The sequence below is a fragment of the Neovison vison genome, chromosome 11 (assembly GCF_020171115.1).
Source record: "Neovison vison isolate M4711 chromosome 11, ASM_NN_V1, whole genome shotgun sequence".
In the NCBI taxonomy this organism is placed as follows: Eukaryota; Metazoa; Chordata; class Mammalia; order Carnivora; family Mustelidae; genus Neogale; species Neogale vison.
This window is the reverse complement of record NC_058101.1, coordinates 159,435,854-159,450,801: the sequence shown is the minus strand read 5'-3', so window position 1 is coordinate 159,450,801 and position 14,948 is coordinate 159,435,854.

Here is a 14,948-nt window from a genome sequence, read left to right as displayed (position 1 = left end):
AAATTAGTTCATGCATAAGAAATATTTGGCAAAATGTAAAACCCATCATGATTTAAAAAAAAAAAAAAATAAATCTCGGCAAGTTAGGAATAAAAGAGAATTACCTAAACTTAATAAAAAGCACTCACAAAAATTCTGTAGCTAACATCATTGTAATGGTAGAAAACTGTGTAACTCAGTCCTATGATATGTCCACTCTCACATATTTATTCAACATAGAACTAAAAGTCTTATTCATTATAATAGACATGAAGAAATAAAAGTCATGCAGTTTTGAAAAACAGAAATGAAATTGTCCCTATTTGCAGATGTCTTCATTGTCAAGTATGAAACATGCTAAGGAATATAATAGACTAAAGAATCAATAACAACAACAACAAAAGCCCAGAACTAAGAAACAAGGCCACCAGGTTGCAAGATAAAAGATCAACACAAATAAATCAATTTTATTACTATATACCAAAAGAAAACATGTAAACTGATTTAAAAACACAATACTAGTACCATGCTGTCTTGGTGATCACAGCTTTGTAGTAAGGATTGAAATCAGGCAACCTGATGCCCCCAATTTTGTTTCTCTTTTTCAACATTTTCTTAGCAATTCAGGGTCTCTTCTGGTTCCATACAAATTTTAGGATTATTTGTTCCAGAACTTTGAAAAATGCTGGTGGAATTTTGATTGGGATGACATGGAAACTATAGATGGTTCTAGGCAGTATAGACATTTAACGATGTTTATTCTTCCAATCCATGAGCATGGAATGGTCTTCCATCTTTTTGCGTCTTCTTCAATTTCCTTCATGAGTATTCTGTAGTTCCTTGAGTACAGACCCTTTACCTCTTTAGTTAGGTTTATTCCCAGGTATCTTATCATTCTTGGTGCTATAGTAAATGGAATCAATTCTCTATATTCCTTTTCTATATCTTTTCATCATTAGTGTATAAGAAAGCAACTGATTACTGTATATTGATTTTGTATCCTGCCACATTACTGAGTTGCTCTCTGAGTTCTAGTACTTTGGTGGTAGAGTCTTTTGGGTTTTCCAAAAAGTATCATGTCATCTGCAAATAGAGAGAGTTTGACTTCTTCACTGCAAGTTTGAATACCTTTTATTTCTTTTTGTTGTCTGATTGCTGTTGCTAGGACTTCTAGTACTATGTTGAACAACCGTGGCAAGAGTGGACATCCTTGTCATGTTCCTGATCTCAAAGGGAAGACTGTCAGCCTTTCTCTATTGAGAATGGTATTTGCTGTGGGGTTTTCATAGATATTTTATGAATTTGAGTAATGTTCCCTCTATCCCTGTACTTTGAAGGGTTTTAATCAGGAACAGATGCTGTATCTTGTCAAATACTTTTTCTGCATCCATTGAGAGGACCATGTGGTTCTTCTCTTCTCTTACTGATTTGTTCTATCACATTGATTTGTGAATGCTGAATCACCATTGCATCCTATGGATAAATCCCACCTGGTCATGGTGGATAATCTTTTTAATGCACTGTTGGGTCCTATTAGCTAGGATCTTGTTAAGAATCTTGGCATCCATATTCATCAGGGATATTGGTCTGAAATTCTCCTTTTGGTGGGATTTTTGCCTGGTTTGGGGACCAGGGTAATGCTGGCTTCATAAAAAGAGTCTTGAAGTTTTCCTTCTGTTTCTATTTTTTGAAATGGCTTTAGGAGAATAGGTATTATTTCTTCTTGGAATATTGGTAGAATTCTTCAGGGAATCTATCAGGTCCTGGGCTCTTGTTTTTTGGGAGGATTTTGATCACTGCTTCACTCTCATTCTTAGATACTGGTCTATTCAGGTTGTCAGTTTCCTCCTGATTCAGTTTTGGAAATCTATAGGTTTCCAGGAATGCATCCATTTCATCTAGGTTGCTTAACTTATTGGCATATAACTGTTGGTAATAATTTTTGATGATTATTTCTATTTCCTTGGTGTTAGTTGTGATCTCTTCCTTTTCATTCATAATTTTATTAATTTGGGCCCTCTCTCTTTTCTTTGGATTAATTTGGCCAAAGGTTTATTGATTTTACTGATTCTTTAAAAAACCAGCTTCTAGTTCCATTGATGTGTTCTAACATATATTTAGTTTCTAACTCATTGATCTCTGCTCTGATCTTGATTATTTCCCTTCTTGTGTATGGGGTTGGCTTACTTTGTTGTTGATTCAATGGCCACAGTCGCCAAACTGTGGAAAGAACCAAGATGCCCTTCAATGGACATGGATAAAGAAGATATGATCTATATATATAATGGAGTATTATGCCTCCATCAGAAAGGATGAATACCCAACTTTTATATCAACATGGATGGACTGGAAGAGATTATGCTGAGTGAAATAAGTCAAGCAGAGAGAGCCAAGTATCATATGGTTTCACTTACTTGTGGAGCATAAGGAATAACACAGAGGACATTGGGAGATGGAGAGGAGAAGAGAATTGGGGGAAATCAGAGGGGGAGACTAACCATGAGAGACTGTGGACTCTGAGAAATAAACTGAAGGTTTGGGAGGGGATTGGGGAGGGGGTTGGGTGAGCCTAGTGGGGGATATTATGGAGGGTATGTACTGCAAGGAGCACTGGGTGTGGTACATAAATGATGAATTTTGGAACACTGAAAAAAATTAAATTAAATTAAATTTAAAAAAATACACATATCAGGTACAAGTGTTCTCATGCAAATGAAATACTTAGATGTATACTTAACAAGAAATGTATAGGACTTAATACTGAAATTTATAAAGTATTCATTAAAAAAATGAAAGAAGACCTAAATGAATGAAAATAAATAATGTGTTCATGGATTGAAGACTCAACATAGTAAAAATATCAATTTCTTGCAAATTCATCTGTAAGTATAAAGTAATTACTATTATGTTTTATGTTGACATAGACAAGCTTATTCTACAATGTATATAGAAAAGCATTATCCCTAATGCCAAAATATTATTGAAAAGAAAAAGTGGGAAGTGTCACTCTACCCAAACTTATGGCTTATAATAGAATCGTATATAATCACATACTATAGTAATGTATAGTATATAGATGGCCATATATAGTATAATAGTTGTGGTAGTATGGTATTGGCAGGGGGATAGACACATAAACCAATGGTACAGAATAGAGAATCCAGAAATACATTCACAGAGTATACCCAAATTATTTTTGGCAAAAGAGTAAGAGCAATTCAATGAAAGAAGCATAAACTTTTAAAAAAAATATGCTGATGTAATTGAACATCCATAACAAAAAATTAATTAATGAATAAAATCAACCCAAATCTTGTATATTACATAAACATTAATTCAAAATAAATCATGGACTTAAGTGTAAAACTAAAACTTTTGGAAAATTTTCAGAAAAAAATATACTTTAGATTCATCCCTAAAGAACTCTAACACTCAATAATGAAATGGTCAACATTTTGTTGAAAAAGAGATAATTGAACACCATTAAAACTAAAGACTTTTCTGTGCAAAAGACTAGTAAGGGGATGAAATGACAAACTGCAGACTAGGAGAAACACATTTAAAATGGACTCTGAAAAACAATCTGAGGGGTTTGAAGTGGCGGTGGGGTGGGAGGTTGGGGTACCAGGTGGTGGGTATTATAGAGGGCACGGCTTGCATGGAGCACTGGGTGTGGTGAAAAAATAATGAATACTGTTTTTCTGAAAATAAATAAATTGGAAAAAAATGTAAAAAAAAAATTATACATCTGGGGCACCTGGGTGGCTCAGTCATTAAGCATCTGCATTTGGCTCAGGTCATAATCTCAGGGTCTTGGGATGGAGCCACACCATTGGGCTCCTTGCTCAGCGGGAAACCTGCTCTTCCATCTCCCACTCACCTTGTTATGTTCCTTCTCTCACTGTGTCTCTCTCTGTCAAGTAAATTTAAAAAAAATCTTTTAAAAAATTATATATCTGACACAGGTCTAAAATCCAAAATACATAAAGAATTCTCAAACCTGATCATTAACAAAATAAACAATCTAACTAAAAATCAGCAAAAGACAGAAGCATGTCTTCTTTTACTGAAGAGAATACACCGATTAAAAGTAAGCATGTTAAAAGATATTCATCATCATTAACTATAAGAAAAATACAATTTGAGGTCATAATGATATATCACTACACTTCTATCAGATTGAAAACATATTTAAAAAGTGACATTAACAATGTTGGCAAAGATGTGGAGAAACTGGATCACTCACACATTTCTGACAAGAATGTAAAATTGTATTGCCAATCTAAAAAATAATTGGTCAGTTTCTAAACTATACATAAAATCTCAGTTTCAAATAACAATCTAACCTTACACCTAAATGAACTAGAAAAAGAAGGACAAACAAAGCCCAAAGTTAATAGAAGGAATAAAATAATGAAGATCAGAGTGGAAATAAATGAAATAGGGACTGAAAAAAATAAAAATGGAAAATATCAATGAAACCAAGAGCTGATTCTTTAAAAGGACCTTTGGCCAGACCAAAAGAAAAAAGAGAACTCAATATATAAAATCAGAAATTAAGGAGAAGAAGTAAAAACTGATATCACAGAACACAAAGAATTATGAGAGACAACTACAAAAAAATATATACCAACAAACTGGACAACCTAAAAGAAATGGATAAATTCCTAGAATCATACACTCTTCCAAATAGAAATAAACAGAAAATCTGAGCAGATCAATTACTGGTAACAAAATTGAATCAGTAATCAAGGAACTCCAAAAGCCCAGGACCACATGGGTTCACAGATGAATTCTACCAAACACTGAAAGAATGAAATGTCTATTCTTCTCAAACTATTCAGGGAAGGAGGAAAGGAAGGAAGGTCGGAAGGAAGGAAGGGAGGGAGGGAGGGAGGAGAAAAAAAAAAGAAAAGGAAGAGGAGAGAAAAGAAAATCTTACATATTTAATCTATGAGGTCAGCATTAACCTGATACCAAAACAAAGACACTACAAAAAATAGAAAACTACAAGCTAATATTCCTGGTGACCATAAATGTAAAAATTCTAACAAAATATTAGCAGACTGAATTCAGTGATACATTAAAATAATCATTCACTGATCAAGTAGGGTTTATTTTGAGAATGGAAGGTTGTTTCAATATCTGCAAATTAATTATTATGATTCATCATATTAACAAAATGAAGGATAATATGAACCATATGAGCATCTCAATAGATGCAGAAAAAGCATTTGACAAAATTCAGTATGTTAATCATAAAAATTCTTAAGAAACTGAGCTCAGAGGAAACATACTTCAACATAATGAAGACCATATATAATAAATCTGCAGCTAACATCATATTCCATGGTGAAAAACCTCTAAGATTAGATATTTTATTTATTTATTTGACAGAGAAAGATCACAGTAGGCAGAGAGGCAGGCAGAGATAGGAGTGGAAGCAGGCTCCCTGCTGATTAGAGAGCCCAATGCGGGGCTCAATCCTAGGATGCTGGGATCATGACCTGAGGCAAAGGCAGAGGCTTAACCCACTAAGCCACCCAGGTGCCCCAACTCTAACCACTTTTAATCAACATAATCCTGAAAGTTCTAGCTGCAGCTATAAGATAGGATAAATAAATAAAAGACATCCAAATTGGTAAAGAAGTAGTAAAACTACCACTATTTGCAGGTAATATGATCTTATATATAGAAAACTCTATAAACTCTACCAAAAAATCCTATTTGATTTAATAAGTCATACAGATAAAAACAAATACTACATGATTCCACTTAAATGTAGGATCTAAGAACAAAACAAAAGAACATATGCAAATAAACAAAAAACAAAAACAGAATCATAAATATAGAGAACAAACTGGTTATTGTCAGAGGGGAGAGGGCTGGGAGAAGGGGAGACATAGGTGAAGGGGATTGAGATGTACAAACTTACAGTTATAAAATAAATAATCAAGAGGATGGCAAGTATACCATAAGGAATATATTTAATATATTGTAATAACATTGTATGGTAACAGATGGTAACTATGCTTATCATGGTGGGCATAGCATAATCTATAGAATTCTTGAATCACTAAGCTGTACACGTGACACTAAAATTAAATTGTAGTGGTGCCTGGGTGGTTCAGTAGATTAGAACATCTGCCTTCAGCTCAGATCACAATCTCAGGGTTGGGGGATTGAGCCCTACATCAGGCTTTCTGCTAACAAGGAGCCTACTTCCCCCTTTCTTCCTGCCTCTCTGCCTACTTGTGATCTCTCTCTGTGAAACAAATAAAATCTGTAATTAATTAATTAATTAATTAAAGAAAATGAAATTGTACATCAACTATACTTCAACAAAAAAGGAAGAAAATTTGTTGATTTTTATTATATTAGCCTTGTCCATTTTTATCTTCACCTTTTTATCTCTTCATTTACACTTTAAAGATTCACCACATCAGCAGCAGATTTCTTTAAAACTGCCAGAAATGAAAGGAATATATTAAGCTTGTGGTGGTAAAGATGAAGTAAGTGGTCAATAATAGCAGTAACTTAAGAAAAAGCTCAAATTCAGAAGAAAAACATGCCAAGAAGAAATGGGTGATACTGAGATTAGAATCAAACATGACAAGGCACAACCACAGAAAATTAAAGCAAAATAACAAAACTAGATTACATCCCACATATAAACTAAATAATAGCATATTTTTTACTTTACTGTTGATAGTTTCTTAAATAGTACTTTATTATTTTTTTTGCAAGTGCATGAGTGTATCTTCCATATCAAAGGAAAAGATGATAAAGATAGCAGGAATTAAATGAATAATTTTGCAATGCTTTAGAAATAATGCTGTGTGAAAATCAACTAATAATCATAATATGAGGTCAAAAGCCTGTAAACATCACATGAGAGTAATTTGGAAACACTTCTCCAAGATTTGGAAATTAGTAAAGTAGGATTTATCTTATTAGGGGCAAATTACAACCACTTAATAATAAAGAGGTGGAAAAATATTTTAAAACGTAATATTTTTCAAACTGTTTCATCAAAGTAGCCTGAGTTCAACTGGCAAAAGAGTCCTCAGAAGATCTGGGCAAAAGGGTGTGAACCTAAAGCATGGAACATAGTTTTAAAATCTCAATTTTTGGAAGTATATTGAAATCCCTATTTTATCCTATAATATTTCCATGTAAATACAATAAAATTACATGTCCTGCTTCAATTTTGAAGTGAATTTTTGACTCAGAGATTGAATAGTTTATTATAAGGTTTCTGTATCCCAGTTTGAGGAGTAGAGCTTTATGGAAGCAAATGGCTCCTCATTCAGTAAAGTTTTGATCTATTTTTTTTTTAAAAGATTTTATTTATTTATTTGTCAGAGAGAGAGGGAGCACAGGCAGACAGAGAGGCAGGCAGAGGCAAAGGGAGAAGCAGGCTCCCTGCCGAGCAAGGAGCCCGATGTGGGACTCGATCCCAGAACGCTGGGATCATGACCTGAGCCGAAGGCAGCTGCTTAACCAACTGAGCCACCCAGGCGTCCCTGATCTATTATTTAACACTTAACAAATAATATGGCTATGTTGAAGCAGTGATTCTTTCCAAGCATGTCCAGGGAAGCTAGACATGTCATTATTTATTGAAAATGATGTAATTATTTTGGCAAGATATCCTAGTATGGAAAATAATGGTCAGATAGACTCTTAGTCATAATCATCTACCTTAATTTTATTATGAGTCACTGACAACTAAGAATTTGTCAGATTTTAATTTGGTTTTCACAGAAATATTACATAAAGTGAGTTAGTTATAACTAACATTACTGCTATAGGATGCTATTTTTTCTATTCTATTCTATTCTTGTTCTTATTCTTAATCTATGATTATTATATTCTACATATCACTCTATGTTTTGCTTATAGTGACATCAACCATGAGAATCTGTTCTATTCTCTCTATATAAAAACTCCTTCTCATTTCACAGTTCTATGAATTCTGGACCTTTTAATCCTTTACATAGTTCTACATAGTGAAGCCTCCTTAAACTCAATCAACCACATTTGGAAAGCCCATGGTCTTTGGTGTTTTCCCATTCAATCTTTTATAAAATCAATGGAAATATTTTTGGTTTTAGAATTTGGAAGTTATATGAGAAAAGGAAACATGTTTTGAAAAAAGGGATATGGAAGTTGGCTAAGAATTTTATTAGAACAGAATCTGAGAGAAATAGATGTAAGGAGTAGGAGGACATGTACAACATAAGATTAAGAAATATAAGAGGAAAATCAGGAAAACACAGAAATGTCCATCAGTCAGAGACCAATTAGGTAATTATCATTTTTCAATACAAAATACTATAGAGTTATTAAGTAACTCTATAATGATGGTAAGTAATGAGGTATAGAGAAGCTCAAGAAACACTATTAAGTGTAAGAGTAAACTGTAAACCAAAATGCTTAATGTGTTGACCTTTATCGGCTCTAAACACACACATATATTTTCAAAACATATTACTTATTAAACAAAATAAAAGCTGAAAACAGAAGACTTTAAAGGTAAAGAAACAGGGTTTTTAAAATTCATTTCTTTAAAATTCTCTTTGTCCATAATTATAAAGCTAAACTAGACTGATTTGTTCAGTATTTACATACTGTATGGAAAGCCCTGAATAAGAATGTGATAGTAAACAGAAACATATTATCTTAACCACTGATACATACTGAAATTCTTTATGCATGGACAGGTCTTAAAATGATATATGCATTGGAAATATCCATCCTGAATACAGTAGAGAGGATAGTTTTGACTAATAAATGATTTGATTTTTAGAAATATTACTTTCTAAAGAATCACAAAATGATTCATATAAAGATCATAGTGACTCATATTCAGATAGTCATAGTAATATCAGGATACATTCAGGAACCAAAGTAGCATTAATCAAATGAGTGTTGCATTGCTGGTAGAATGTAATGGGATAGAAGCACTCTAGTACACCTTCTAGTTTTCTGACATTCCCCAGAAGGTGTGGGTAAAATACTCACTGATTCTGGAAACAGTGGCAGGAAACCCCATTTGAAAACCAAAATTAAAAAAAAAAAAATTCTGGATAGTAATATCAATTAAGCAGATGTTCAAAGAATTATAACTAGAATGTAAAAAAAAAATTGGGTTTTTGAATCTGGAGTTTTAGGGGGACGTTAAGTCTGTTATCACTAGATAGATAATCATTAAACAACAAATAAGAATGAAGATGCCAAAGAGCAGAATATGAATTGAAAAAAGAATAATAGCTGATTATTGGAGACCTCCAGTATTTATTACCTGAACTGCATGGATTAACCTATAAAAGATATTAGTGAGGGGTAGTCAGAAATATGGGAGAAAAACTATATAGTGTCCTGCTTTTAACTCTATTGTTAAATTATTGTAAAAATTTTTGTGATGTGTAAAGAAAAAAAACCCTCCCAGGAATTTAGTGCCCCAAAATTATTTCTCACAGTTCTATGATTGACTGAGGTTAGCTAAGAGTTCTTTCTCAGCATCTCCTGTGATCCGAATCAGATGGCAACTGGAATTGAAGACATCTAAGACTTGATTATCCAAAATGGCTCACTCCCTTGGCTGTTGGCTTGAAGTTCAGTTGGCAATGTTGACCACAGTGCCTATAATGCCTAGGAAAGGAGTTTCCCAAGGGTAGGCATTCCCCAAAAAGAGCAGAAACTCTCTGTTGTCTTAAAGTCTGGGCCTGAAAGTGGCACAGCATTAATTCCAGCATACTCTATATGTCAAAGTAGACATAGGCCAGTTCAGATGCAAGAGGGTAGAAAAATAAACCCTACTTTTTGGTAGAGTAGTGACTAAGAGTTTTCAGCACATCTAATCCAACACAGTTGAAATAATTGGAGAGTATCACAAAGATAAAGAAGGCTCATGCTGTTAAATGCAAATTAGAAATCAAGTTTCTCTCTTTCTTTCTTTCTTTCTTTTTAGCACCCAATGTTCACTGGACCTTCCTAGAATCACCTCAGTCTACTTTTCATGTATTTGATTTTTTTTTTCCTGAACCATATAGATACATGTTCCTTGTCACATTCAAAATAAAACAGAAATGAAAAGAAGCAAAAGAAGAAGATAGAATTACAGTAGTCATTCTCATTTTATTATAGCTGACATCATACATCTCAGGTCCACCTGGAACCTTTTCCCTAATGGGCAAATATAGTGAAAAAGTCAAGCCATTCAACATTTTGAGGAACCTCCATGCTGTTTTCCAGAGTGGTTGCACCAGCTTGCATTCCCACCAACAGTGTAGGAGGGTTCCCCTTTCTCCGCATCCTCGCCAGCATCTGTCATATCCTGACCTGTTGATTTTAGCCATTCTGACTGGTATGAGGTGATATCTCATTGTGGTTTTGATTTGTATTTCCCTGATGTCGAGTGATATGGACCAGCAATTGCACTACTGGGTATTTACCCTAAAGATACAAACGTAGTGATCCAAAGGGGCACGTGCACCTGAATGTTTATAGCAGCAATGTCCACAATAGCCAAACTATGGAAAGAACCTAGATGTCCATCAACAGATGAATGGATAAAGAAGATGTGGTATATATACACAATGGAATACTATGCAGCCATCAAAAGAAATGAAATCTTGCCACTTGCGACAACATGGATGGAACTAGAGCGTATCATGCTCAGCGAAATAAGTCAAGCGGAGAAAGACAACTATCATATGATCTCCCTGATATGAGGAAGTGGTGATGCAACATGGGGGCTTAAGTGGGTAGGAGAAGAATCCATGAAACAAGATGGGAAAGGGAGGGAGACAAACCATAAATGACTCTTAATCTCACAAAACAAACTGTGGGTTGCTGGGGGGAGGGGGGTTGGGAGAAGGGGGCGGGTTTATGGACATTGGGGAGGGTATGTGCTTTGGTGAGTGCTGTGAAGTGTGTAAACCTGGCGATTCACAGACCTGTATCCCTGGGGATAAAAATATATATTTATAAAAAATAAAAAAATTTATTAAAAAAAAAAATTCAAGCCATTCAAATTAAACTGTATTATTTTTTAATGTAAAGAAGAAAGTATTCTATTTAAACATACAATTTCAAATCTAAGTTAAAATCCCTTTGAGAAACACATCAAAAAATGGGCAGAAGATATGAACAGACACCTCTCCAATCAAGACATACAAATGGCTATCAGACACATGAAAAAATGCTCATCATCATTAGCCCTCAGGGAGATTCAAATTAAAACCACATTGAGATATGAACCCTCTTACACTGTTGGTGGGAATGCAAGTTGATGCAGCCTCTTTGGAGAACAGTGTGGAGATTCCTCAAGAAATTAAAAATAGAGCTTCCCTATGACCCTGCAATTGCACTCCTGGGTATTTACCCCAAAGATACAGATGTCGTGAAAAGAAGGGCCATCTGTACCCCAATGTTTATAGCAGCAATGGCCACAGTCGCCAAACTATGGAAAGAACCAAGATGCCCTTCAACAGATGAATGGATAAGGAAGATGTGGTCCATATACACTATGGAGTATTATGCCTCCATCAGGAAGGATGAATACCCAACTTTTGTAGCAACATGGACGGGACTGGAAGAGATTATGCTGAGTGAAATAAGTCAAGCAGAGAGAGTCAATTATCATATGGTTTCACTTATTTGTGGAGCATAACAAAGAGCATGGAGGACAAAGGGCGTTAGAGAGGAGTAGGGAATTTGGGTAAATTGGAAGGGGAGGTGAACCATGAGAGACTATGGAGTCTGAAAAACAATCTGAGGGGTTTGAAGTGGCGGGGGTGGGAGGTTGGGGTACCAGGTGGTGGGTATTATAGAGGGCACGGCTTGCATGGAGCACTGGGTGTGGTGAAAAAATAATGAATAATGTTTTTCTGAAAATAAATAAATTGAAAAAAAAATCCCTTTGAGAAAAATACATCTGGAGGCCCATTGTAGTACTTATATCAGATAATGATGAAATGCATACCTTAAACATGTTTTGTCAAAATCAGGACATTAGGAAACAAACAAAGAGATATACAGTAGAAGAAATTTAAGATCAGAGCTTTGTGTCTTGATAAAATTTTGTACACATATACAGTGCATTTTAGAAATATGTTAAAATTACTGGAAAGATTATGCATCTTTTCATTTATTTATAAGAACTTCTTTTTCAAAGAAAATGGGCCTTTCTATTTAAACCATGAATTATTTTTATAAGGAAAATAAAAATAATTTACATATGAAATAGAATTAAACTATTAAGGTAAGTGAGCTGTATACAATGGAACAATCCTACTGTGTAGACTATTTAAAAAAATGTATTAAAGGAAAAAAAAAACGTCTGGTATACCTCATCATAAATAGTGGAAAAATTTATGAGAAAACATTTAAAAATTTTTTTTAAATATAAGAGGAAAGACAAGTAGAATTGGATTTTTAAGACTAAAAATATAAATATATTAGCAGTTGGGAGACAAAAGGCAGAGAAGGGGATAGAGAATGATAAGCAGGAGAATGAAAATGTATCTATTCTAAGATAAGAACTCTGAAAAATGATAGGTGTGAATTGCTATATAAGGATTTCAACCATAACAATAAATAATTCATCTCTGAACTTTTGAAACATGAGATGGAAAATCAATAAACAAGAATTCCTTAGATCTGAGTATGGAAAATAAAGCTTTTATTTTATTTGGAATGACTACATTCTTACTCATAATCTAACGCATTTATCTTGTCTTATGTACATACGTATCACATTCATCAAGGGCACATACAAATGTGAAATACAACAGCCACATACATGCTATATAGTGACTAAATTTAACTTCACATTCCACACAGCAGTTGACTGACAATTTTTTGTCTTAAGGTGTTTATGTCCCTGCCTTTTTTTAAGTGATTACACATAGTCAGTGCACTGTCACATACAGTAATCTAGACTGTGACAAGTGTTCTGGAGTAACAGCTATCAGACAAGGAAAAACTACAAAGTTGAAAAATGCTTCACTAGTCATACGAAGTTAAAGTTTTTATTTTGATGTGTTTTATCTACATACTAGTAATACAAATATGATTTATAAAAAGTTATTTATGCTAATATAATTGTGACTTATAGTAACTACACAAATGGCATCTCCCTATTTTTTTTTTTTTAAAGATTTTATTCACTTACTTATTTGTCAGGGATAGAGGGAGAGAGAGCAAGTGAGCACAGGCAGACAGAGAGGCAGGCAGAGGCAGAGGGAGAAGCAGGCTCCCTGCCGAGCAAGGAGCCCGATGTGGGACCCGATCCCAGAACGCTGGGATCATGACCTGAGCCGAAGGCAGCCGCTTAACCAACTGAGCCACCCAGGCGTCCCGGCATCTCCCTATTTTAAAACATTCCTTTAAGGAACAGAATAGCAAGCCCAGAAGTAAACCCATTCATATATGGTCAATTGATTTACAACAAAGGAACTAGACTATGGAATGGAGAAAGGATAATGTCTTCAATAAATGGTGCTGGAAAAACTGGACCACCACATGCAAAAGAATGATACTGGATTCCTTGCTCATACAATACACAAAGATCAAAATAAAGACAAATCTAGAACAAGAAACCATAAAACTATCCTAAAAGAAAACATGAGCAGTAATCTTGACCTTAGTCACATCGATGATATTTTTGATTTGACACCTAAAGCAAAGGCAACAAAAGCAAATATAAATAAATGGGACTATATCAAACTGAAAAACTTCTGCACAGCAAAGGAAAACATCAACAAAATTGAAAGGCAACCTACTGAATGGGAGAAAATATTATGTAAATCATATAGTTGCATATCATATATCTGAAAAGGGGTTAATATACAAAATATAATATCAAATATTTTTAAAAATCCAAAATATAACTCATAAATTAATAGCAACAAACAAACAATTAAAAAATGGGCAGAAAATCTGAACAGCTATTTTTCCAAAGAAGTCATATAACAAGCCAAAAGGTTCATGAAAATGTGCTCAACATCACTAATCATCAGGGAATGTGAATCAATACCACAATGCAATATCCCCTTACACCTGTAAGAACAGCTATGATCAAAAAGTCAGGTGATATCAAGCATTGGTAAGGATGTGGAGAAAAGGAAACCCTTGTACACTGTTGGTGGAGTGTATTTTGGTGCAGGCAGTATGGAAAATGGTATAGAGGTTATCAAAAATAGAAGAATAGAACTACCATATGATCCAGCAATTTCACTTTCTTAAGTTTTTATTTATTTTTCTTTCAAGTTTTATTCAAATTCCAGTTAGTCAATATACAGTATAATATTAGTTTCAGGTGTAAAATATAGTGATTCACTACTTTCCTACAACATCCAGTGCTCATCATAACAAGTGTGTAACAAGTGTGCTCCTTACTCCCCAACACCTATTTTCCCTACCCCCCCAACCTCCACTCTGGTAACCACCAATTACTATATCTAACTATAGTAACTCTAGTTAAGAGTCTGTTTCTTGGCTTGCCTCCCTCTCTGTTGTTGTTGTTGTTGTTGTTTTCCTGTGCTTGTTTGACTTCTTTAATTCCACATGAGTGAAGTCATATGTTATTTGTCTTTATCTGGCTGACTTATTTCACTTAGCCTAATACTCTCTAGTTCCATCCATGACCTTGCAAATAGCAAGATTTCATTCTTGTTTATGACTGAGTAATATTCCATTATATATATATATATATATATATATATATATACATATATATATTTCTATCTCTATCTATCCATATCCATATATCATATATGACCTCTTCTTTATCCATTCATCAATGGATGAACACTTGGGCTGTTTCCATAATTTGGCTATTATAGCTAATGCTGCTATAAACATCAAGGTGCTCGCATCCCTTTGTATTAGTATTTTTTTTTAAGATTTTATTTATTTATTTATTTGACAGAGATCACAAGTAGGCAGAAAGGCAGGCA